The following is a 25,801-nucleotide window of genomic DNA, read 5'->3' as shown; positions in this document are numbered from 1 at the left end:
CCATCATGGAGCATGTCAGCACTCAGAGCGCCTGGCGCAGATTTAGGGTTTTCAGTTTATTGCTGAAGAGTTATTGTTAACTCCATTGTTATAGACTTTCTGCAATTAAAAGTTCCAGTCGCACTTATCATTTTTAAACATAGCTAATAAAACTCAATAAATCCTGAGATGTTAGAGGTTTTCCCGTGCCGTTAAACATCTGACTTCTTTTTTATGCTGGATTTTTGACCTATGTTAGGATAGATTTTAGAAGTAAATTGGCTGTTGTAAGCTGGTTTACTTCTGATTTGCTTAGATCTGCAAAATTTGTCATTTTTATTATAGTAAAAGAAAGAGTGAGGCAATACTTAGACCTTTTCCCTCATGCATGCAACAGGTGATCATACAGTGTCTTTTACAAGTAATCTTCCAACCTTCTGTGCTCTTTGTGTCATAAATTATAAAGAATAATGGTGTTTGTTTGTTTGTTTTGTTTTAGCAATGACTTTTGGGCTTTTGTCTCATATGAGTAATGTTTTCTCTCTTTTCTATCAAAGCTTTGAGAGAATGGACTTTTCATTTTCTCTACAGGTTGTTACAGTTACAATTCTACTTCTGACCATCTGTATTCACACATTCAGAAAGGTATCAGGGTACATGGATGAACCTAGACAGGTGGACAGAATAATTTTACCCTGTGTATTTCCCAGCCCTTCATGAACTAGCCTCAGCAGCCTTGCAGTGAGCACTTCCAGGATTCAGCTTCTACTGACAAGGTTATGGATCTGCTTTTTGAATGCTTCAAGGTTAATCTTAGTCTCAAATTCCATGAACATTCAGAGATCCTAATGCCAAGTCAGTATATATATGTAGTGCAAATAGTATCTATTGAGATCTAGTATCCACACAGATAGTATTCCTCTTATAGGAGCAGAGATACTATAAAATCCAAACATACCTAGGATAAGAACAAATAACAAAACTCATATTCATCAGAAATCAACCTCACTGTAAGAACATGGCTCTTTGCACTCTGAAATTCATTACAACTATTGGGATTGGCTCTTTGCACAACAAAAGAGTTTCACTATCTTTGAGATCGTCCCGATGGGTTAGGTATACAGACAGAGGAAGTAAGGAAAACAACACGCATGATCTGGAATAGAGATTACTGAATGGAGGGGTGTGTATACACTAAGAACCAACATCCCTCTGAAAGCTTTGGGAGGCTTAGAGGCTTGAAATCCCCTATGTAGAAACGTGGATCAGAAACTTTTTATCAGGGTGAGCACAGTTGTTCATCCCTGATCTCACATCTTCCCATACACAAGAAAGGGGCAAAGTTTTACACCAGGTGAGATGCACCTTGGTTGAAGCTCTGGACGTACTTTTCCCCAGCAGTGTCATTTAACACACAACATCTTCAGGTTTTGCTTATCAAGTACAGCAGCTGGGAACATTATGTCTTTACAATTGTAAAGTTTCTGTACCAAAGGACACGAAACGCTCACACCCACATCTCTCTGCATTTTTAAAAGTCCATCATCTACTGCAAACTTTTGCAATCTGCACCAGAGGTTTCATAGAAAGAAGGAAAGAGAGAGAGAGACGTTTGGGTTTAAGAAAAAAACTTACCAAAAATAACTGAAGTTCTCTAAAGTTGCCCTGAAGTTGAAATAGCCCAGAACACCAGTGCAGAGCCTGCCTTAAACTCTCTCTCTTTCTCACTCCCCCTCTCTCTCCAGCAATTGGAAGGAGGGCTGTGCAGAAATTCAGCAAACAATTTTCCTTCTATGTCGACCGGGGCGTTCCTCACGGGCAGAAAGGGGACGGCTGAGCCTGGGTGAGGCTCGCTGCTATCCCCCAAGGCAAAGAGCGCTGTCGCAGATTACACAGCCCGTGAAATCCAATCCCTTTCCCTGCTCAGGCAACAGCTGTACGGCTTCAGCTGGGGCGGGAGCGGGGGATAGACCCTGGGCTTGGTGCTGGTCAGGATTTCCATGTCGGGGGTCGCTGAGGAATGGGGGCACAGGGGTTTCCGTGGGCTCCGTGTCCTCTCCCGGCTTGCTGCCTGCAGCTGCAGGCACGGGCGCTCGCAGGGTGGAGATGCGGGGCGATTTCCGCGGGGCTGGAAGTATATGGGATGTGGGCGCCCGAGCAAAACAAACATCTCTTTTCCTGAAATTCATTCCCAGCCTTGCTCCAGGACATAACTGGGTAATTAGCGTTGTAGGTATCAGTAAATTCTCATGCAGGCATGCACACAGGCAGGATGCAGCCTGTCACAACAGCGCGGCTCAAACGGGCTTCGAGGCTGTCCCAGTGTTCTCTCTAAGCTCGATTTTCCTTGTCACCTTTAGTCAGCTGTTTGATTCTTTCCGAAAGCCCCCAAAAAGCTGAGCTGACACTGCCTACACCAAGGAAAGCACTATGGTGGCTGGCAAGGTGGGAGCGCCAGTGCCCAGCGCTGCCTTCAGCCTGTGCTGATATTCTGCACTTGAGGGAAGCTGCTTAACCCAGCAAAAACGGATTTATGATAATTCCCTCTCACCTGTTTCTATTTCACCCCGTGTAAAGGATAGAAATTTGTAATACAGCTGATTCCTCTCTCTCCAAGGAATTCCACTGATCCTTTGACTCCTCCTCCCTGAAGCTTTAAGAAGTCACAGCAACAGATTTCAGCCCGGGTCTCCGTGTCTCACAGAAGCATCTGGCTGCTGGTTTGCATTCTGTCAAACAGGGGTGAGGTGAGAGAAGGTGCAAAATCCAAACAACACATGAGTAGCTCTGGGAGTGTCCTGCAATTGCTCCGGCTGCTTTGCCAACACCCCAGAGCAGGTAAAAAACACTCCCGCCAAAGGAGAAGGACACCCCTGTGTTTACAGAGCAGCCTGGTTTCGTGCCCAGGCAGATGCTGTGCTGGGGGGTTTTATGCTGTTGGTTCTGAATAGGTTTTGACACCTGAAATTCTGCAGATGTTGGGTTTCTGGACCCAAGTTTGGAATGGGCTCACATGGTTTCCACAGAGGATATTTGAAAATTTGAGAAGGAAAACTGAACGTGTATCTCTGACTCCATCCTATGTGGGTGCTTAACAGGCATTTTATGAAAACAGGGTCACACAACTACAATATTTATAGTAAAGCCAATTATTTAACTTGTGCAATTAAAGTATATTATTACATCTAATTATACATTATATATTAATTACAGATCACAGATATAACTTAATTTAGAAATACTATATGCAATTTTATCTAATTAATATACACAGTTTTTCAGCACATGAACTGAATAACACTTCAGCAATCTATTTATTATGTGATTCTATTGTAGATCTATACAAAATAAATAATATATAATCACATATAATGTGTGATTATATATCTATAATCATAGATAATTAATATAAATATGTTGTGAAGCGGTATGCTGTTTACACGCAACCTCTGTCATCTTGTGAGTGTGGCGTCCACATAAAGAATTAAAAGCAGTTGTTTGCTGTAGCCACTGCAAGGTGGCAAGGCTGTGAAGGAGGAGGCAATGGGACAGTGTCAGCACAGGGGAAGTGAGAAGGTGGCACCTGAAGTGTTGAAGGCCAGGCTGGGTGGGGTTTGGAGCAGCCTGACCTAGTGGAAGGTATCCCTGCCCATGGCAGGGGCTTGGAGTTGGATGGTCTTTAAGGTCCCTTCCAACCCAAACCATTCCATGATTCTGTGTTTCGAGCAAGATGTCTTGCAGCTGCCTCAAGGATGGAGGTGCCAGAAGCAATAAAGGCCTCCTGAGGTGCAGTCAACAGCAGCAGAGTGAACTGAGCTTGCTGAAAATGGGAACAAGACCTTGCTAAGGGCTGGCTCAGGCTTGCTCTGCTGCCACCCCTATTTCTGTGCACTGTCTTTAGGACCATACCAAGGCCCAGCCTTTCTGAGCCATCTTACAACATCCTGACAAACAACACACATTTTTGGAAACAGGCATGCACAACAAGAAGCCCAGCCTAGATGATGGATTGATGTGGGGGCAGTTCATTGGACACAAATGTGACTCCCACCTCCGGTGCCAGCAGCAGCACCCCAGCAGGGCACAGGCTGTGGGGTGGCAGCAGCTGCAGTGTGCTCCATCCCCAGCCAGTGCTGCATGTCAGCTGTCTTTGCTGACTGTATGGATGGGCGTTGTTTCTATCTTTTAAGAATTTTTAAAGCCCACATGAGACAAACTCCTGGCTAAGTTGAGAGGAGCCAACTGTTTTTCCATAAACCTGGAAGAAGTGACTGTCGGTTTTAATGGTATTGGGAAATCTATGTTCACTGTCAGTGGCTTTTTTCCAGTTTCATCTCGGAACTGAAGGTGTAGGTCTGGATGTCTGAGCACTGCCCTGCAGCTGTGACTCCAATGAAGACAACTGCTGTGGCAGAGATTTATCCCCACACAACTTCAAGCCTAAAACCTCGCCTCTTTTCAGCCAATGTGGTGCTGTTCTGGGACTGTCAAATTGTTTCAACATTATTTGACTGACAGGAATTCATAATGCTCATTTGGTTTATTTTTAAATATTTATCAAATCCACTGTTTGTCTCCTGAGCTATTGAAAAAATGCTATCAGGCCGATAATTTCCCAATTTACCAAGTGATTCCAGCATGAGTTATTCAATGAGAACACTCCAAACAGCCCTTGTGTTTACTCTTCTTGACAGACATCTAAGTATTAAAAGATAAAGCTCTTTGAGTTATGCTGCAGCAATATTAAAAAATATTCCTTTCTGCTCAACTGCCTTGCCAGGGAGCACCATTGTATCTCACATTTCTCTATCCTGTATCTAACACCATTTCCCAACTTCCCTGTTGTTTTCTCAACGTTGTTTTCTCTACTCTGCTCACAGGTAAACCTACAAACACACAGTTGAATGACACAAGCTTTCTTTTATTAGTGCTACTCACACCCTGACCTGTGCATGGACTCGTGTCGGACTTACACATAAGGGTGTGCTGCTTTAACAGTAATTGAGAAATGAGATTAAAAACAACGGGAATGTTCCTGTGTTTTCTTTGACCCAAAGAGAGAGAGGCAGTGTGTTCCATGAGATTGTGGTAAAGCATGCTCTGGAGCACAAATCCCTGTAGTTTAATGTGGAGGATGCAAGGGTGATAGTTTCTATTATTTTTCCAGTTATGAATCTTCAGGTATTTGGGGGAAAAATATGAAGCCACAAATTCCCACTAGTAGATAAGACTGGGTTGCAGAGATCAGCTAGAGAAAGCAAAGTTGTCTGCACAATTCAGAAGAGAGTTAAAAAATTGAGGAACTCCAGCTGAAAGAGAAATAAGCTGCTAAGAGAATGAACCACAGGAAAAAGAAAAAGGAAGGGAGAGACAAGATCAGTGTGAACTCAAGATACAGAACAGTGGATGGAAGTGAACATCAGACTGGCAATGAGAGGAATGAATGGGTGGAAGCATCTGGCCACCAACTCTCAGTTCTAGCCCAGAGGAAGCAAAATGTAGCATGAATCACCAAGTTAGACATCTCCCATGCTTTGTCTCCCATGACTGCATTTTGTTACGACACAGGAATGTATATATTTATCTATTTCACAGTCAGTTAGTTTGAACTCAAAAGGTATTTAAGCCAGCCACACAAACTTCCTCTGGATTTCTTCTCTTTTGCAATACATAAGCCATTAATTTGATTGATTTGCTTCAAGATTTTTTTTGCATAAAACTCTTCCATTTGCAGGTAGACATGCAACCTCACAGACAGAGAGAGAGCCAGGTATGGAAATGAGGTTCCATTACTGCCTCTTTTAAGAAACCTCAGTGTTGGACTCAAAGACCTCTTTCTGAAGTTAGTCAATTCAGATGAGTTCCCCCCAAAAAAAGTGAATGGGTGTCATTCATGTATCTTGTAACTTAACTGAAATCTGTCCTCCAAATAGATTGGTCTTTTCATCTGAGAATTTACCCAAAAGAGGCTCCAGTGTCTACCTGCCTGTGGCAAGTTCTACCAGCACTACCTGCTTCCTGCACTAACACCAAGATGCAACTGATAATATTTTGTATAGAAAGAGCATTCTCCTTTGTGAAGATCAACAAATGTCAACTCCAGGTATCCAGGGCTGGAGTAGTAAAATCCAAACTCATGGCAAAATAACCCAAACAAACCCAGGGAAGAGTTGTATCTTTTCAGAAATTCAAATATTCTCTTCCAGGATCCTAGATGCCTTTTTTTTTTTTTTTTTCACTTTAGTGGTTAATATTGTTGCTGATGGGGAAAAAAAAAGAGCCTAAAAATGCAGATCTACAACCAGCATAAACAAAAACCCCCAACAACAACAGAGAAAGCATTATTTAGAAATGAAACAAAATGAGACATTTCCAAGAGCACTCCTTTCACTAGCAGGAGGAGAAGAAAGAGGAAACTAATTCACCCCGCACAGTTTCTTTTATTTTGTCCTCGGGCATATGCTCCATCTCTCTTTGTCCCCCAAATGCATTTCCACTGGCCCCGACAGTGGAAATTGACCTTCTGCAGCCAAAATAGCTTGGACAGAACGAAACAGAGAAACAGGAGCCAGCCAGAGCAAGGGGCAACGCAGCCATGGCTACGGACCTGGGGGAGAACTGCTGGAATTGGCAAGGCTCGTACAAAAGCCATGTTTTGTACAGGGCACCCAGGGAGCTGCTGCCTTCCTGCCCTGCCAGTGGCGTGTCACATCAGCCAGAGCAGAGGGGACAAAGCCACCGCCTGCAGAGCTGTCACCCCCCGGGCTGAGGAGTCCCTGCTGCTGCTGGACATCCACCTCCGGACTGTGCTGCGGAGGGCTTTAATTAAAAGTTTGTATTTACCCCATGTTCCCCACAGCCATCTCGTTCCCTGCTCTCTGCTGCTCTCACTTCCCCACTCAAATGGAATTCAGAGCTGGCTGACCGTGAATCTTTATTATTTTACTATTTCAAAAGCTGTCATTTATGAAAAGCAGACCTGGGCACCTCCCTGAAAAGTGAATATTAGTGACAAATAGCCGACAGGAGGAAAGCAAAAGCAGCTCTTCAAGCTGGAAAAATAGGTGTTAATTACCCGTGAATAACCTGTTTGTACTAGGTGGTAATGCTCAAGCACCTGGGAAAAAAAAACTATTTTAAACAAACTGTTTCTCTTTCTGCAATGTCATTATGCTGCCTTAAGCACTTTTATTTCCACAGTTTTGGTACTTCTGGATATCACAAAATCAGTAAGTTTCTCGTTTCGAAATCCAGGGAAGAAAATGCCCTAAGGACTGTCAAAGCATGGATACAACATTCACAAACTCTCCGTTTTCAATCACTTACGAATTAGATATTTCTGAAGTACTTTTAAGCATCTGCGTGACATTTGTTATATTTGATCAAGACACCTTTTTCCTGTCAAATTGAAAGTTGAAAGATATTGCCACCGATATGGAATAATATAAAATGATCTCATAGAAAACCCAGTCATCAATAAAAGCCAAGTATAATTATTAAATGCAGTAGCTCAGATGACATTGAAAAGAGCAGAACTTTTCATCTGCTATAGCAAAACACATTTCAGATGCTTCACTAAAGGCTGGAGTTTTTTTTCCCCTTTTCCTTTTTACCAGTCCCTGTATGGAATGGCATAAACTCCTGCATTTTGTGGGTGCTCGTGTGGTTTGCGGCATTCCCGCTGAGGAAATGCTTCAGCGAACCCTCCCTTGTTGTCTTTCTCTCCAAAGCCTTAGAACAGTTCTTAGAGATCTTAAAATAAAAGAGTCCTGGCAGACGACCTCACTATGTGCCCTGGGGTTTCCATGGCATTTAGTGGTGGTTACCAGTGATTAATTAGCACGTTTGTGGAAGGAGTAATTGGGATCTGCACTGAAATAATCCCTTTTTTCCGGCTTCGGGTCCCTATGAAAGCTGCTCTCGGCGATGGAAGGGTGTAAATGCTCCCCTGGGCACCCGGCTGTGCCCACGCCAGGAAAGGGCTGTTTGCTGGCAGGGGGCATCTGTATTTCTTACAGATACTTCTTTTTAAGAGTGTTTTAACCCAAACCCTCATCTGGAATGGCACCTGTTACTGGATTACCTGCACCTGTGTCCTGCCTGGTGGGCAGCAGCTGGCAGATGCTGCCTTTGACAAGCAGCAGGAAGCCCAGGTGAACGGGAAAAACAGGAGGAACTCCCTCAAAGTGGGAACAAGCAAGCATCAGCTCCTGTCTTGCTACTAAAACAAACTGTTTTCCTCCAGATGATGAATGCTCACCCTGTTTTGCCCCTGGGTTGCAGGGGCACAGGGGGAGGCTGGGGATTAAGGGAGGGCATTTCACACACACAGGGGCTGCTGTGTGTCTGTGGCTGGCACACACCACCGTGGAAAAACAGGGTCAGGGCTGCTGCTGTGCCTGAGACTCGGTGTGCATCTTCAGGGCGTGGGCTGGGACACAGAAAGGACTCAGCAGATGACAATGGGGCTCAGTGTTTGCCGTAGGATGTCAGCAACACAGCAGGGTTTATTTCTTAATGAAGTGAGTCACTTGATTGGTATCAAGTATCTGTTAAGTTGAGTGATGGGGTGGATCCAAATGTTAGAGGACCTCGTTTTAAATATACCATTCACCACTCCGGACTGGCTCGCACTGTGTAAACAACATCAGTGAGAGATGGAAATACATTAGGTTAATTCCATCTGGGGTTTCTAAGTCTCCTGCTTCCTCACAGAGCTAAGACTGATTTTCCAACATCACAAAATTCACCTCAAAGCCCTACATCCCATCACAAAAAAAGCCTTCCCTTGGACAGAGGAAAGCCAGAAGCACAGGGCAAGTAAAATCAGATAATCAGCACAGTTACTGACTCCTGCACTTCAGCTTACTCAGCTGAACCAGCTCGCCGGTGTCCCAGAAAGGAAAACTCTGGGAAACAGCAGCCAAGAGGGAGTAAGAAAAGGAGTGCTCCCTCCACAATGCATTTGTGATTCCACTGGCTTTGTCCTGTGCAGTTCCTATAGCTGGAATTAAATCTTTGGGCTTTAAGTATCTTGGCATGTATATTTTAGTTTCAGGTCTTTTCATCCCATTTACTGCCACTGAAGTCAACTATAGTATTGTCTGTGACTTTTAATGGCAGCGATGTTGAGCCCTTTAGTGCTTCATTCCTGTCTTTCTCCCTCTGAAGAGCAGAGAAAACAACAGCAACCAACCTCAGACAGGGGTGAGAAATCCATCATGTCATCTTTTTCACCAGTCAGTGCCAGAGAAAGGTAAAATGTTACTGAAACTGCCAGACTCCTCAATACACATCCAGAAATTGAATTAAACATTGATTGGTGCTCATGGCAGAGAAAATCAGCTTGATAAGTATGGATAGGATTCCTTTGGGTTCTGCTGAAGCACTCAGCTATGAGGCAGCATTTCTGTGTGGAGGAAGGAGCCCTAAAAGAGAACTTTCCCCATCACTGCACTGGTGCCTTTGAGTTCACCTGCCAGCCACTTGGTTGGGTCAAGAAACCCAGTGTGTAATAATTAATTCCTCCTAATTTTCAATGATGCTAATGGTAAACAAGGTCACTGTTCAGTCTTGCACAGCACACAGTGCTATGTTGGTTCTGGCTGCAGTTGCCAATAGGAATCAATGACGTGAGAGAAAATAGCTCATATTTTTTTGAAGAGAGGAAGACATTTTATATATTGTGGAGTTTTGAGAGCAGAAGTGCTCTCAGTTGCTGATGAAAACCCTGTAAATGTAGGCTGAGAAGAAAGAGCCCAAAATGGGTCAGGAGCAGAGAAGAGCATTTATTCTGAGATCACAGCAAACTGAACAGTGCCAGCAGTGAGTCCTGTTCTTCCACAATCTGTTATCTTACACAATTGCTTGTGTCTTCAGTCTTTGTTTGCTTATAAATAAAAGTACTTTAGTTTTGTTTTTCCTTGTAAAAAAAAGTATTGAATGTATTTGGGGATTTTTATAGAGTGTTTATGAAAGGATTTGAAAAGCTAAATAAAGAATTACTGATAGTTTTGCTTTGTCTTTGTTTTGTTTCAAATAAGAACTGATGTTATTAATTAAAAGAATCCCAAGAAGTACCTGGATTGACCAGTGACAAAATAGAACAGCAAACAAAGAAGGGATAGGGGATGTAGCTCTTCTCTTTTCTACCTCATGCTTGGTCAGCTTAATTATGTTAGCTTTGTTTAAACACCTTTGTTTTTAGAAAATGGGGAAAAGTGTCCTTAGAAGTTCCTTTATTTGAAATAGGTATTCCTGTGGATGAATGGTTAAGACAGAAGTTAGTGAGGAATTTTTAAAATACATTTTTTAGCTGCTGTTCAGTTCTCGCTCGAGGAGCTGAAACGGAGGCTGTAGTGCTCCTCATGGTATCACTTAGGTGATCCTTCCTGCTCACAAACGTCCTGAGCTCCCTCCAAGGCCCTCTGGCAGCTGCAGGATCCTGCCTGGACTGGGCTCTTGCCCAGGCATACCCATGTGCCACGTCCCAGCCCATGATTCTGAGTAATACGAGTGACTCAGGAGCAAACACATGTGACACCTCACAAGCAGCTCTGTGAAGGCTTCCAATTTCCCACTACACAGCCACATGATGCATCACCTTCTTCTTCTGCTGATGGCTTCCTATCTAGAGAGTGGTTCAGTTAAACAGCACTGGCCCTACATGGCCCTTTGAGCTTCCAAATTCAAAATCCTGGTTTCAGGAAACCATTCCTTTTCCAAATATTCAACAAATACATGACAGAGGAAAAGGTGTGATAGGCAAACAGAAAAGCAGAACTGCAAGCATCATCTGCTAAAGTCTGATTTGTTAGTCCTTACTGAAGGTTTTTGGATGCAAGAAGAGAAGAAAGTTATTCTTTAAGCAGCACCCATGAATGAGGATGCTGAGTGTGACAGCACAGGTCCTGCAGCGCCATGGGGAAACAGCACGGGGTCTCCTTGGGCTGCCTTTTTCTTTTGCTTAGGGCAGTGACAGGGCTCAGAGTGTCTTGTGATAAACTACTGCCTGGAGCTCATTTCCATCTGTAATTGTTAGCACAGCTGAGTATTGTCCCTGCTAAAGGAATAAAGGGATCACCCGTTGTTACTCCGGGCTCCCTGGTGACTCAGCTCCCGAGCGCTATTTCGGGTGGCAGAGGGGAGAGGCTGCCAGGCTGGCATCCATCCCCTCCTGTTTCCCTTGTGGAAATCCCTCGTGGCTGCACAGGACAGGCTCTGGAGCTCTGCGAGCTGTCTGAAGGGATGTCACGGAGCGCTCTGGTACGCGGATGTGCTACGAGCCATCCATCATTCACCCGCGGGAGGAAAGCCAGAGGAAGGGAAACTAAAACGTGAATCTGGTGAGCACAGAAACCCAGCAAGTGATTCATGCTGTGTGGAAAACGGGCCTCACTGGGTGTAGGCCTGGAGTTCTGTAGAATTAAGCACAGCTACAGGGGCTAATAATTTATCTCATTTACAACAACATGTACCTTTCTCTTGGTTCCGAAAAATGCCCGGGCACAGCACGTGCACCATGGGTGAGCCTTCACCATGTCTGCTTGCCCAGGTGCTTTTCAGCTCCCACAGATGGCAGAGGGAGGTGGAATTCTGTTCTTCCCTTGTGAGCAGGGGGATAAGGGGGCAGAGCAGATTTTGCTTAGCATGCAAACCCAAATAACAGCAATTAAACCAGATTTGATTTGTTTTGTGTTCCCTCTTATGTGCGGTTATGCTGGATTCAGAGGGTTTCTCATTCACTTTCTTTTCTGAGCCCTTCTCATTGGGGATTTCAGTGAGAAACATGAACACCAGTCCCCTGCTTCCTGCAGAGCTGCAGGAGGAGCTGGAAGGGCTGGGCACATTGCAGAAGGGTGCTCAGCTTTTCCCCCATGACCCCCTCAGATTCACCTTTCTGCTCACCTTGCTTCCATCATTTTCAGCTCCAAGACTAATTCTGGAACCACATCCATAATGCTGTGGCTGAGGACTATTCTTTCCCTGAATTAGAATATTTTTATAGTCCAGTTTGCCAAGGAATCACAACAGAAAACCTGCAGATTGCCTTTTCTGATTATTCTCTCACTCCTCGCTGAAAAGTTTGTCTCATCATTCTGCTGAACAGGGAAATTTCAACAGGGAAAAGCCAATGAAACAAATTTATATTCAGATACAAAGTTCTCACTCAAAGAGAAATGGATTTATTTTTTTTCTCTTGGGAAAATAATTAATTTCCTCTCCTGGATTTTGAACTTTATTCCTTTCTTACAGATCCTTTGGTGAGAAATGAAGGACCCATTAACCATGTCTAAACTGATCATGCACCACAGAAAACCAGAAGCCCTTGGAGGCAATTTGAAGTCCCCACTCAACAAACTGAAACTTTAGAACTGGCAAAGGAATGAAGGAGTGAAACATCCCAAATGCCCAATCAGTCAGTTTTATTATCATATTGTGTGTGGTCTCTGTGAAAATCTGGCCACATCTCACAAACTCTGAGACCATCAAAAAGATGTTGCATGTGCATACCCCATAATAAAGCCATTAGAAATTCAAGAGGAGTTTTCTAGTGTGAGTCATGATACTCAGGAAGAGATGAGGCAGGGCAGCCAATTCACTTTTAAACAGCAGTGTGAGCATAGTGCAAATTCAGCAAATCCAGACAACCTGGATATCACACACAGTGTTTTATTTACAGCCTCAGAAATGCCTAAATCCCAACCAAGCTGCAAATCTAACTCCCTGCACTGATATGGAGGTAGGAGGGAGGGTGCAGATGCAAGCAACAGCTTCAATGATTTATCTTAGCACCCACCTAACCCTCCAGTAAACCTGGAGAGAGGAGGACCAAGGGTTGTGAGGCAAAGGAGCGAGAGCATGGATGAACTGGGTCTCAGTAACTGCACAGAGAAGCCTTGGTGAGACCTTAAAGACATCTTGGGAAAGAGATCAATTTCAGGTACAGCACTAATCTTCTATTTTCTTAGTTCACACTTTTTTAATCTCAAGGATATTTTGGCTTTTTTAGTAGGGAACAAGTTATAACAGAGCAGCACTGCAAACACTCTTGGGGTGCCCATGAACCAGAACAGGTTTGGGAATCTGCAGCTCAAGACCCACAGCTGTCCTTCAGGGAGCTGCAAAAAGGAAAGTCACCCCGCCAGATGTTAGCTACAGCCTTCCAGCAAGGCCACCCATTAATATTAAGAAACAGCCACTTTATGAAGAACAAACCAACCAGGAATTCAGCAGAGCAGAAGAGTGCAGGGCCAAGATGCAGAGGACATTGGGTATGTGCTTCAGATAGAGCCAACATGAGACAGACAGGAGCCTGAAGCAGCCCTTCCTTCCCAACCATGGCAGTATTCTCTTAGCTCAGTTGCCCTGCCTGTTCACCCCCTAAAACTTCACTGTTTCTGGACAGAACATGTCCTTACCAGGAACACCCTTCCCTGGGGGCAGGAGAGATGGCAGCACATCAGCCTCTGCTTGGGATCAGTCCTGCAGATGGTAGAGGAGGAGAGGGGAGACAGCAGGGAAGAACTGTGGCAGGCTGGAGGGATTAAGCTCAGGTACAAGTTAGACCTAGTCAAGGCTCAGCCAAGGAGAGCACATCTTCACCTGGACTGAACAAGAAGTGTGGAGGAAACCTCCAGAGCACTTGGAGGCAGATGCCAGCAATACAGAAGAAGCTGGAATTTAATGTGTGACACAGTGAGGAAGGCAGTGTTGGAGAGATGGGTCTAGTGGGAAACAGTCCTCTCAGGAGTGTAGCTAGGATTTGCCCCTCGTGCATTTTCTGCCCACCACAACTGCATTTCACAAATCCTCTAGCACACAAGTTCATGGGGAAGAGACTAGAGGAAGAATTTGAGCATCCATTAATAGCAGATTAAGTAATTGGGTGGTAAGATTTTTAGCCAAGGTGTATCCAGTGATGGTCAATACACCACAATTCCCATTTTAGACCCCAAATGTTCAAAGAAAAACTTAGGATTGACTGAACAAACCACCACCCACAGCTGCTGATTTCAAAACTATTGTTATTTCCCTGGAAATCTCTGACTGCTGAGCAAGTAATTTTCACTCATGAAAGATTTAAGCTTTTTTTTTAAGGTGGCACTTTGCCAGCAGAAAGAAAAGTGGTGCACATCAAAAATGCTGGTTTTAATTTTGGCCGTACCTGCTGACCCTGACCTGGTGACAGATGGAACACACTGAATGTTTTATAATGCATAAATACTTTGTCCATCTGGGCAGGATGCACTCAGGACCTCCCATAGCATGACACTCTGAATGGCCACCCTTTCTCCTGTACCTACTGGCATCTCACAGGGCAATTAAAAGATGATTTCAAAGCCACTGCTCCTGTCTTGGGGGTCCCATAGCCCCTTGCATCCTTTTGTCTTTAATTTCAAAAAGCATCATTGTGTACTCATTCTGAAAACAAGGCTGTCCCTCAGGTTTAGGCACATCCATGAGTTTGCCCCTCTCATCAGTGATCACAAGCAGTGAAGGACAAGCACAGTTGGTAGAAATAAGGGTGTAGTTACAGGATTTTGCATCAAGTCACACCTTCCTCATAACCTCTAGGCTGAGAAATCTGTGCATGCTCCAAGCCTGGAGAGGTGTCAGTCAGACTGAGTGTACTGAAAGCCAGAATGGGTAGATGCCTGGTTTAGGACCTTTCCATGATCCTTTGAAGTATCCAAACAAGACAGAACAGCAAGAATTATGAGAAAATTGACACCCTCAAGCAAAGACAGACTTTTATTCTGAAAAAACTACTTAAATGCAATCTGCTGCTGTGTAATATATATGCCAGAGGGACAAAATATGGTGTAAAGTAAGATCTCAGCAAGCTGAGATCCAGCTTACATATTTGGCCTATTTAATCCAAGGATGAAAATAATTACACAAAGTCAGTCCAAGCAATCCCAGAAGGATTTGAACATATGAAATACAGTCACTGCGAGCAGCGGAAGGAAGGGAGAGCTTCACCAGTTTCAGTTCCCCTTGGCTTTCCTACGCTTGTGTGTGAATTTGGCCCAGAAAACTGTCTGGCACAGGGGATGGTGATCATTCATCCTTTCTATTTGCACAAGAATGTGGGAAGGGCTTAGGAAAAGCTCCTCTTCTCCCATCTGGGGGTCTGGGTGAGTGCCAGTGAAGTTCAATGATGCATAACCATTTCAAGAAGCTCCTTGCCACTCTCTGTTTTGCAGGCATTTGTAATGAAAGCAAATGTACATGCCCCAGTAGCATGTTGGTTGCTCTGTCAGGGTAGGGGGTATCCTAATTTTCTCTGCTTGTCATGATAGCAATACCAGGCAGAAAGGAAACAAAACCAGTTTATCACCTTAGCACACATCCAACAAGATTTTCAAACCCCAGCAGCTGGGGAAAAGAGGGGGAAGAAACTTAACATGCAGGTAGAAAGTCTTGATGTGGTGTGTGCTCAGAGAAGCCAGAAACTACATCTTCTTGAGGGCACCAAGTGCCTCTTCTCACACACACGAGCAGCAAGGCAGTGGAGGCAAAGCAATGGGATGTGCTGCAGGCAGTGAGCTCCTACCTGGAAGCCGTGGGCTGATTTGGGTCCCGGTGTCCTGCTGACAGTGTCCCAGCTGTGATGGATGAGGTGCTTTGCTTTGGGTCATTCATGCACCCAGGTCCCTGGGTGGGGCCAGCAGGGGCGGCTTTGGCTCAAACCCCGCCTCGCAGCATGTGAGCCCTTCCCAGCCAGCCCTTCCCCAAGGGTGCTCCCCTGTGCCATGGCTCTGGGAGCCCTCCTGAGGAGCCTCTCTGTGTGCTGAGAGGCGAATTGCAGCCAGCCTGCCTCGCCTCTGAGTCCTGGCCAAGGCTTTGTTTGTTTTCTCTTCTGTTTCAAACGTCCTTTGTGCCTTTCTGGCTCAGCTAATTAGCTACAATGCACTGCTTCTCCAGTTTTTAAGTGCTGCCCAAATAATAGCTGGTCAGACCTAGAGAGACTGTAAAGCCTGTGCTGAGGAAGGAAGGTGGTCTCTGTCTGTGGCAGGTTCATCCAGCTGATGCACAGAACATCAGAAAAGACACAGAGGCTCAGGGTCAGTCTCATAGTAAGGTTTGAACCTTGGTATCTGCAGTGCCCTGCAGCCAGAGCTGCCACATCTGTGCTCCTGGTCCTGGCACACATCACTGGGTTCAGGTAACACAGGGAAGCCATCAACACCTGCAGTTGCAGGAGGGGTGGTTGAGATGGAAAGGATGACACCATGAACACATTGGTGCAAAGGAACATCTCCAGGGCATCCTCAGCAGCCATAAAGAGTGGGAAACCTGAGAAAGAGGCACCTGGGGAATGGGGGGAACTGCTCTGACACTGCTTGGAGGGAGAGACAGGAGAAAGACAGAAAGGCTGTTTATAGGCAAGAAAATCAGGAAGAAAAGCAGCCTCAGATATTTGGAGTTGTTCTATCAGATGGACCATCAAACTGTATTTTAAAGGTTTGTCTGAGCTTGACTGTTCTTACAGCTCCATGATGTCACTTATCTTTACCTACCACAAGGCAGTTTGTCCAGGGGTTAAAACTGCAGTTTCCAGCCATGTGGCAGCCTGTTGTAATCCGCCCCTATTACATAACCCAGCAAATATTTTGCTAAAGTTCAGTTTAATTGCAGGATTGATGGTGGTGAGAAGTATATTCTCCTTTATGAATTTTTCCCCTTTGGAAAACAGGATAGACACATGCAAAGGGCAGTTTTTTCTATGCTTGCCTTATTCAGTGGCCACGAAAAGGCACTGTGTTCCCCCTCACACTGGTCATGTTTTGCTTCTCAAGGGAAAGGTTAACATCTCTCCTTTCCCTACTTCTCCTGCTGTGGCACATACCAGAGATGAGAGTGCAAGAGACAAACATGACACAAGTCAAGCAAAGAACTAGAAATAGGGTAGGGAGGAGGTGAGTTATCCTTAGTCCAAATTAGGTGGAGCCCAGCTATTCTTGTGCTGTTTTCCTAAGGTCACTCTGGATTAGGGGAGGACACAAAGGGGAAGGGAGTGAGACAAACAAAGTTTTGATATTTAGCTTTTTCCTGAGACTGTTTATAGGTTGCTTGACATCATTTCATGATCATTCATGGCAAAGCTTGCCTAGGCTGTTTTCTTCCTCCTCCCTTTAATGCCACTGTTGCCTTTCTGATGATGGGTGGGATCTGTGTGGCTCTTTCCAGATCTTCTATTTTCTCCTGCTCTTCCTCATGTGCCTCTCTCTTCTCATCATATTGTTGGCCCTTCTCTGTAATACAGAGAACAGCTGTTGGAGGCTCAGATATGCTGACTGTTGGGCCAGATCACAAATATCTCCATTCTTTACAACAACTTCAGATCCAGCTCTTTCAGATGCATGCTGAACCACCTTTTCCATCTTTTTCTGTACCCTCTTTTAATCCTTTTTGTTTTTCTAATCACAGCTGTAATCCCCATTTACTAAAGCTTTTTGTGGCCCAGCCCCCTTTTCCAGTTACACTAGTGTGAATCCAGAGTAAATCTGCTGGTGTAATTGGGATCATAAGATATGAGATGACTGTACCTTCCAGGAGCCAGAGCCAAAACCAATGTCACTGTCATCAGCATCTTTCTCGCTGTTGTTTCCAATATCAAAGAGACATTGTAGTCTGGGAACAGTGATACCAATCATCAGACTGGGAGTTAAGTTGCATCATTTACCTACTTCAACCTTCTCCAGATGCTTTCCAGCCATTAATTAAGTATAGCAGCCCAATAAAGACAAGGGTTATCATTTTCAGGGTGAGGCACTAAGAAGGCAGCAATGTTCTCAAAGGCACACACAAAGAGTCCCCCCTGGCTCTGTGGTGAAACCCCACATAGAGTTTATTGGCTCAAAATCAGCAAGAGTAAAAAAAAAAAAGAAAAGTCCCTGTGTCTTGTCTATGTCTTACCAGACTGTTGATCCCATTGGGAAAATGGGTGCCACAGAATGGGTGCTGAGTCTTTGCCATGCCACAGTTGTGCCAAATTTGGGGCTGATGTTTTGTTGAATAGGGTCAGAGGAAATGTAAATGTCTGTGACAAGCCACTCCATATGGTACTGGCTTCACTGGGGCTATCACATTTCCCCTGCCAGCCCATGGCAGCAAGCTTCCAGGTCCCTTAGGATTTGGAGATAGATTTTCCCTTTCATGCTATTGTTGAGTCCCAAAGGGATCTACTGATGTTGGTCGTCAGTCCAAGCTAAACACAGCTTTAGCCACAACACAAACCAGACCTTGAAAACAAAAGTGTGGAGAACTTGATCTGTTCTGCATTCATCAACATTCCCAGCACCTCTCCTGAAACGCAACTGATGCCACAGTAGTTTAAAGGATTCTGCTTCATGCTGTATGTCATGAACTTAAAAAAAAAAAAAAATAGAAGCCTGGAAAACTTCCCAGATTGTGCAGTGCATCTGCCTTTTGTGCCCTAAGAAAAGGGTGAAGGTTGTAGGACTGTTTCCTTTAATTTTCTTGGCCCATAGGCTTGCATCATGTTCTCACACTGGACTAGTCTGCTGGTTCATCCCAGCTGTGTGTTTCATGAAGAAAAGTTTGTATTGAGGTGAGATGGAGAGCCCCATGACAGTGAAAGACAGATGAAACAGTTTTGTTTCTTGTCTCTTATGTATTCTATGTATTCTGCATGCAAGTAGAAGAGTGTATGTGTAATGCACCTGTGTAATTTACAATTAATTTTCTAGCATTAATTTAATAATATTTCTCCCACAGTAATTCTAACTAGATAGATTTTTTTTTTTTTGTACAGACTGTTCTGTCAGAGGAAGATACACTGATAGAAATCTAATGGTAATATGTACTAAAGAAAACTGGAAGCCCAGCCAGGACTAATTACTGCAACCTCAGACCTGGCTGCTGTCCGCATGGTGAGGCTCTGTGCAAGCACACGGCTGGCAGGGTTAGTAGGGGAACAAACTACTGCAGAAACAGGAATGAAAGGTTACACTTGTGCAACTCTTATGGCCCCGAAGATACTTCAACACAAAATATTATGCCAGCAAGTTTTGGTACACAGACACTACTATTTAGTTGTAATATCTGCTACTAATAAGTACAGAGCCTTAAGGCTAGAAAAATTGGAACCTTATTGGCATTTTTAAACTCATCTGTGTCTCATGACTGGACACAGTTATGTGATTGTCTGTGCTGCCATAAAGGCAGGGTGTATCCTTGAGAAACAGTTATTCCTTTGGTGTTTTTGAGAGTTTGGGGCCCTGAATTTCCTTCCTGAATGCGTTCTAGCATGGGCTGGCCAGGATGGAGAAAGCTCCCTCATGCAGAATACCAGCCCCATGTGCCTTTTCTTACACATCAATACTGGCTCTAGGAGGTCCTTTTTAACCCCTCTCTGCACCCCCTGCACTGCCACATCGTCCCCAAAGGTGTGCTCTCAGTTAGACCAGGGAGAGAATAACCCTTCTGCAGCCTCACTGCCAACCAAAACCCCATGGGGACATCCCACTGCTCAGTAATGCAGCCCTGAGCACCCCACACATCCAGGTTACCCATGGTGGCTGCACTGGCAGACACTACAGGACAGACGTGCTGGGGATGGCACTGTGGTTGGGACAAGGGTGCACTGCCCTGTGCCATGGGAAACACGGAAACAAGGAAAGCACAAAGTCCATCTGCACAGGGCACTGGCACTGGGTGACCATGCGTGCTGCAAGCTTGGATCCAGAAGTATTTTGCAGCCACTCCCCCGTACAGACAAGCCCAGCCTGGCTGATTGTCTGAGTGTTTGTCTTGGCAGCGAGTCCCCACCTCAAACCAAGGGTGTCATTTATCTCCGGTGGTGGCAGCGTTCGCCAGAGCGAGGAGCAATAGCAGCAGCCCTGGAGGCCCTGGCTCGTGGGGCTCTCCCTGGCCTTTGCTTCGCATTCTTCCACCTCTCACACAGTAACAAGGGCCCTGCAAAAGAGGCTGCTGCAGCCAGATGCCTTGGACAGAAACAGATGGTGCCCAAACTGCTGGGCAGAATGCATCACGCTCTGGTGCCCAGGGAGGAGCACACTACCAAAGTGGGCTTGAGATGTCTGTTGATCTTCCTTCTTGAAGTTTTGAAATGCAGCAGTAAAGAAAAATCAACATTTTTCAGCTGGTTTTGGTTTGCTGCTGGGGTATGTCCGTTCCTCACATGAATCAGAAGCTGTGGCAAACACAATGTGCTGTGCCTCTGGCGGGTACATACCATCCCCATTTCTTGCAGCTTGATGGAGAACAGCAAACCCTTCATTGGACAGGGCATGGACAAAGAAAGCCTTGTTGCCTGTGGGGCTCTGTCATGCCGATGTTTCTTTTCCACTTGTGCTCATAAGTCACCAACGAGCCCGTGCATACCCATTGGAAGTAGAAGTGTGAAACTAATAACTAAAAATATAAACTCTGGAGGGAAGAAGATGAGTCAGGAGGGAGGGAAGACCGAGAGAAGCCAGAGGGATGCAATTTACTGAGCCTGAATCATGATGCTGGCAGGGAGCTCTCTGCCAGAGCCAGATGAATCAGATTCCCTTTCAGTCCATGCTGGCACCACAGTTATTTTGGTGTCACCATGGGTAGAACAAGAGTAGATATTGGGAAGTATTACTGTGCAGAGAGTGAGTGTCTGCTGAAACTGAAACAGCTTGTCATTTTAACAATATACTCACTGAATGAAGTACAAGGAGGGAAAATGAAATATGCTGGTGTGTCAGGTCAGAGTTTCTCCTGAAAGCCAGGGAGGGTGTTCCTCACCCAGGCTGGGAGTCTGGCTCCTACAGGTTTTTTTATCTCTATCTCTTGATGGGGCTGGAATAGATGCTGTTGCAGCTCATAGTCAGACATCTTGAGAAAATATTTCTAAGAAAAAGTGCAACGGAGCTGGCATTTTTGTTTAGATCCTCAAAATTTGTGGACCATATTCAGCAGTTCATACGGTGGAATGGACACGCAGCCTTTGGCATGACAGACAAGAGCAGAGGAGAAGGGATGTCACTTGTAGTGTTTTTCTGGATGTCACAAATGGCAGTGGAGTCCTGACCAGGGACTTCTACAGCTCCAGCTGATCTCGGGATCTCAGGTGTGTTATTCCCACACAGTGCAAAGATCAGCATGGCACCTGAGAAGCAGCAATCTTGGGGTCCAGGTGTCCATTCAGCAAAGGAATAAGGTATGTGTTTTATTTTGACCCTTGCTCCAATCTTAGGAGTGGCAGTTAGGAGGCCACACACACTTGCTCCAGTGTCTTAGTGAATGGAGTCTTTTACAGCCATTAGTTTCTGGGGATTTAGATCATGCCCCGAAACAAGGTGAGGAAAAGTTTTAGAAAACATTTGTGCTAGAAGGACGTCTATATTTTAGGATTTGGCCAATTGCCACAGTTTGCTGATGGAGTTGTTCTCTTCTCCTACTTATTTGTTGTTCTGACTCAAAAATTATCCATGAAAAACATGTTCATCAACAACAGCAAAACACTCCCAGCCTCCTCCAGATGTCATATCCAAGTGCATGCCTGTTCTTGCCTGGCTAATAAAGAAAACTGGCAAATTTTTGTTTATCTGTTTCTCACCTGTGTCATCATGACAGTCAGCTAAAGCAGGAGCAGTGAACACAGCCGGCAGAGACAGGAGCTTACAAAACCAGCCTATTTTTAGCCAGCCCTCCTTCCACGCTGGGGAGGAAACGAGGCATTTAATACGCTCTGCTTGATGTGGGATTCATGGTGTGGTTTTCCCCACCCTTGCTCAGATGATCCTGCCTCATCACCACGCTGATACTCCTTTCTCAAACCCATATCACATGCCTGGGCAGCCAGCCAGCCTACCTGTCTGAGAAAAACAGAGCTCTCCCTGCCACACCCTGAGCTCGAGGATGATATCCCACTGCCAGGAAACATCAGCAGTAACTGTTTGGAAAGCAGATGCCTGTCAAATTTCACATGCAGCCATCTTTCCCTGCTGCATCCCTTCCCAGCACAGATCTTGTTGAAGGTGCCACTGCCCTGATCCTGCTTGGCACCTCCTGGGCACCAGGGGCTGGTTGGTGCCATGGCACCACCCCGTGCAGGAGATGCTCCTCTACATCTGACACACCAACAGCATCCTTTCACACCAACAGCATCCTTTCACGCCATCAGAAAACTGGCACCGGGAAGTAACAACCCATCTTCATGGCATGGGGGAATTTTGTTTCCTTAGCCAAGAAAAGCCTGAAAAAACTCAACCCAAACATCAATTGGTGAGGAAAGCGTGGTTTGGTGGCATGCTCTGTTAGTGTTCTGGTTGTATTTGTTTCTATTATATAGCACCTAGAAGTCCCAAGAATGTCTCTGATGTGGTAAGCAGAAAGAGTAGTGAGAACCACAAAAGTAGTTTGTTTGCTAAGCAAGTAAATCTGTGCGGGCAGACAAACATTAGGAAAATGCTACTACCGGAAAAGTCACATTTATAAAAGAAAATATTTTCACCAAAGCTATGTCAAATATATTTTGAATAAATCATATTTAAATACTGTCACACTGTAGTCCTGAAATATTTCCTATAACCTTATAGTGATTCAATTGGTTTATCTAATCACCAGGTAACCAGCAGAGAGTCAAAATATATCTTTTGTTGGGTGGAGAGACATGAGTTATTCCTTGAGTTGTCTCCTTGATTCCAACAAGTCATCTTAGGCAATAATAGGACTCAGAGTCTGACAAGCAATTTCTGACTTTCCATTGTTACGGAAAATATAATCCTAAAGTATTTACAAAAGAAAACAGAAATAATCAGGCATTTAAAGAAAAAAAAAAATAGAAGTGCTCCGCTTTTAGACTATCAAAATCTTACAGACTGTGTTTTGTAGATTATAACTTCTACCAGAATAAACAGCAAGGAAATTTATTGCAGAATGTAGATAAACATAGTTTTTTGTATATTTTAGGGAGAAAAAGATACTGTAGAAATTTCAGATTCCTGCCATTTTTGTAGATACAACTTTAAGACTACAAGTTGCTTGTTTTAAAACAGGTCAATCTCTGCATAAACTAAAGAGCAGATTTGTAATTTATTGATACTCTTCTGCCAGCTAAGCGCTGTTTTGCATTACTCTTTAGACTCATTCCTGCAGTCATCACTGTTCTGCTGCAGTGATATTTTATATTAAAATGTGTATCTTTTCCCCTTAAAAAAGAAAATAATAAATTGCTAATTTCACCCTGCTCTGCATGGAAACCCAGGAAAATAATCCCTTCTTCCAGAGTGCTGTGTTGTCCAGCCAACAGACCGAATACAGAGCACAGGACACGTTGAATTTGCAAACATACAGTGCACAGCACAGCTTTAGCCATTGTAAATGCCGGGTGGATTGGATCATGCAGGAATCCTGCTACTCTGAGAAATGAAGGGCAAGCTCGTGAATTAAGGCATGCAACCCGAAAGAGGTCATTTAGACACAGCTTGAATTTAATTTGTTTACAAAGTCAAAGGCTTCTTTAAGCATAGCTTCGACATGTGCAGGAAAGTTTAGAGGAGGTAACGACAGGCTTTTCTTAACTCTATTTTTCCTTATCTGATTCATGCAGCATCAGAGAAAGCCACACCCCAGCAGCTGCAGGGTTTGCCGGGGAGGCTGAGTCGCAGCGAGCGGAGCGCAGGGAAGCAGAAGCAGAATACAGAAAAGTATAGAAAACGTAAGCCCACCACTGGCTGGAGATCCTTGCCAGTTAGGAAGAACTAGATGAAAGCAGTCACACATCTTGGTAGATTGTGGTGGTACAGCAATAACAAGAGAGGAAAACTTTGTCTTTTCAGAGGATCCCGGTGCAGAATCAGTCCCAATCCAGAGGAGGAGACGGAGACTTTGTGATTCTGTGCTGCAGGAAAAGTGCAGCTAGACTGAAACTAAATGCTGACACACTCCCCAGCCTCTCAGTGAATATACATCCTTGGATGCCAACCAGATTATTCCGGGCTGCCCTGCATTGCATTATGCCTCAGTGCTCACTGCTTGCGGAGCTGGAGTTCAGGTCATTGCAGAGAGGGAAGAGGAGTGGTGAGGATGTTCCTCGCAGAGTCTGAACACACTTAGGGAGATTGATGAGGGCTGCCCGATTGGCTGCTGCACTCCCCGGGCTCCAGTAGAGAGGCCACGCTGGCATGAGAGCACAGCAGCCTCCTGGTGATGGAGGGAGCCAGCAGGAGTGGGGCTGGGAGGTGTTCTGCAAGCCTCCCGGGGGAAATGCAGGCAAGCATGCAAGAAGGGTGAGCAGACCCTGGGATTTTCCCCTCCCTCTGAGCCAGACCTGGTGCACACCACAGCCTGCCCACCTCCCCCACCCCAAAATCAGCAGAAGGGAATCCCACTCATCTGTTTAAAATTACATTCTTAAACCCTGGACACTCATCGGAAGAAGGGGTTTGGGACATATCTTGGAAGTAATTTTGTATTCATGGCCAGCTACTTACCACCACCAAGACTGAAAAAGAACAAGATATAAATGATATGTAGACTTTCTGTGTTGAACTTATTCTAATGCTCAGACATTTCATTAGTAATCTTTAAAACAAGGAAAATCATGCTGCCCATTCCACATGTAACCAGCCTGGGGCCAAAACCATCTGCTGTGCAAGAATGTGCACTGGGTCTGATCCAGTGCCCACTGAGATCAACAGGACAAGTTTCCCTAATCCTAGTGGGGCTGAGGAGAGGATGAGAGCAGGCAGTGTGAGTCAGGACACCAGTGCTGCTAAATGGGAATGTGTCCATTCCATCAGCACTGTTTTCTGGCTGTGATATTGCAGGGGTGTTGGTGAAGAGCACAGGGTGGGAAGGGGCTTCAAGGCTTTGTGCCAGAGTTGGCCTCCTTGGCATTCATGGCAAGGAAGGCAAGAAGTGTGGCTGTACTGCTTGGCATCCACCTTAGATTATGCCTAGCCCTTAGACTGTCCTGAGGAGCACAATCCCCATGGCACAGTTAGCCTGGCCCCACCAGCTCTGTGGGGACTTGGTGTCTCAAAGATCACAGGACAGGTGACTCCCACCAGAAGTCAGGTCTGTGGACTTCTGAGGCCAGGGTTCAACGCCCACAGCTTTAGATATCTGCAGAATATCTGTGTCCCATTGCAGTCAAAGGACTGTAGTAATCCAATCATATTTTGTTAATTGTATCTCTAACCTTTATATTCTGCTAACTGCACCTGATGGCATAAATCCTTGAGCAGCAGAGCCATCCAAGGCCCCAGCTTGTCCTGGCTCAAACATGGAGAAGATGGATCAGAAGATAGAGTGGTGACTCAGGGATTCTCTGTGCGCATAGGATGTGGTTTCTCTCTATTTGCAGAACCAGCTGATCAAGAGAGCAGTGTGGTATCTGACAAGTGAATTATTCTTAGTGCAGTAGAGGAATAAAACTCCATGTGTTCTTCCCTACTGTTGAAAGCCCTTTAAAGACATGCTTTTGAACATAGTAAAATATTTAGTGAAGATGACAACAGCTCAAGTGAAAATGCAGATACAAGCACATGTGCACGCACACACAGGAGAACAACTCAGCTGGAAGATCTCCCTATTTACTCATTTCAGCCATATGTTTGCACCTAGAAAGCCAAAATACCTCTTGGGGCAGATATTTTTGATTAGCTTTATTTTTGCTTCTGGTACCAGTAGTGAATTCCTGCGCAGTGCAGAAAGTGTGCAGGATAAGGAATGCACCAATGTGTCACTATCCAGCACAGGAAGCAGAAGGGCAGGACCTGGAAGAGATCCATAACTGGTGACTATATTTAAATGAAGTTTCAGAGCTTGAAGCATGATGTGCAGAAATGAG

At 44.9% G+C, this 25,801-nt stretch overlaps 1 long non-coding RNA gene across 1 annotated transcript; it reads left to right on the top strand.

Moving 5' to 3' along the window:
• The first annotated feature begins 11,095 nt into the window (after positions 1-11,095).
• Positions 11,096-13,354, top strand: LOC135302052 (uncharacterized). The gene is made up of 2 exons (XR_010363735.1): positions 11,096-11,324; positions 12,235-13,354. It is a non-coding gene; the product is annotated as an uncharacterized LOC135302052 (long non-coding RNA).
• Positions 13,355-25,801: the final 12,447 nt, after the last annotated feature.

Source organism: Passer domesticus, chromosome 6 (genome assembly GCF_036417665.1).
Source record: "Passer domesticus isolate bPasDom1 chromosome 6, bPasDom1.hap1, whole genome shotgun sequence".
NCBI lineage: Eukaryota > Metazoa > Chordata > Aves > Passeriformes > Passeridae > Passer > Passer domesticus.
Note: the sequence above shows the minus strand (reverse complement) of the source record. Positions and strands in the feature narration are given on the sequence as shown.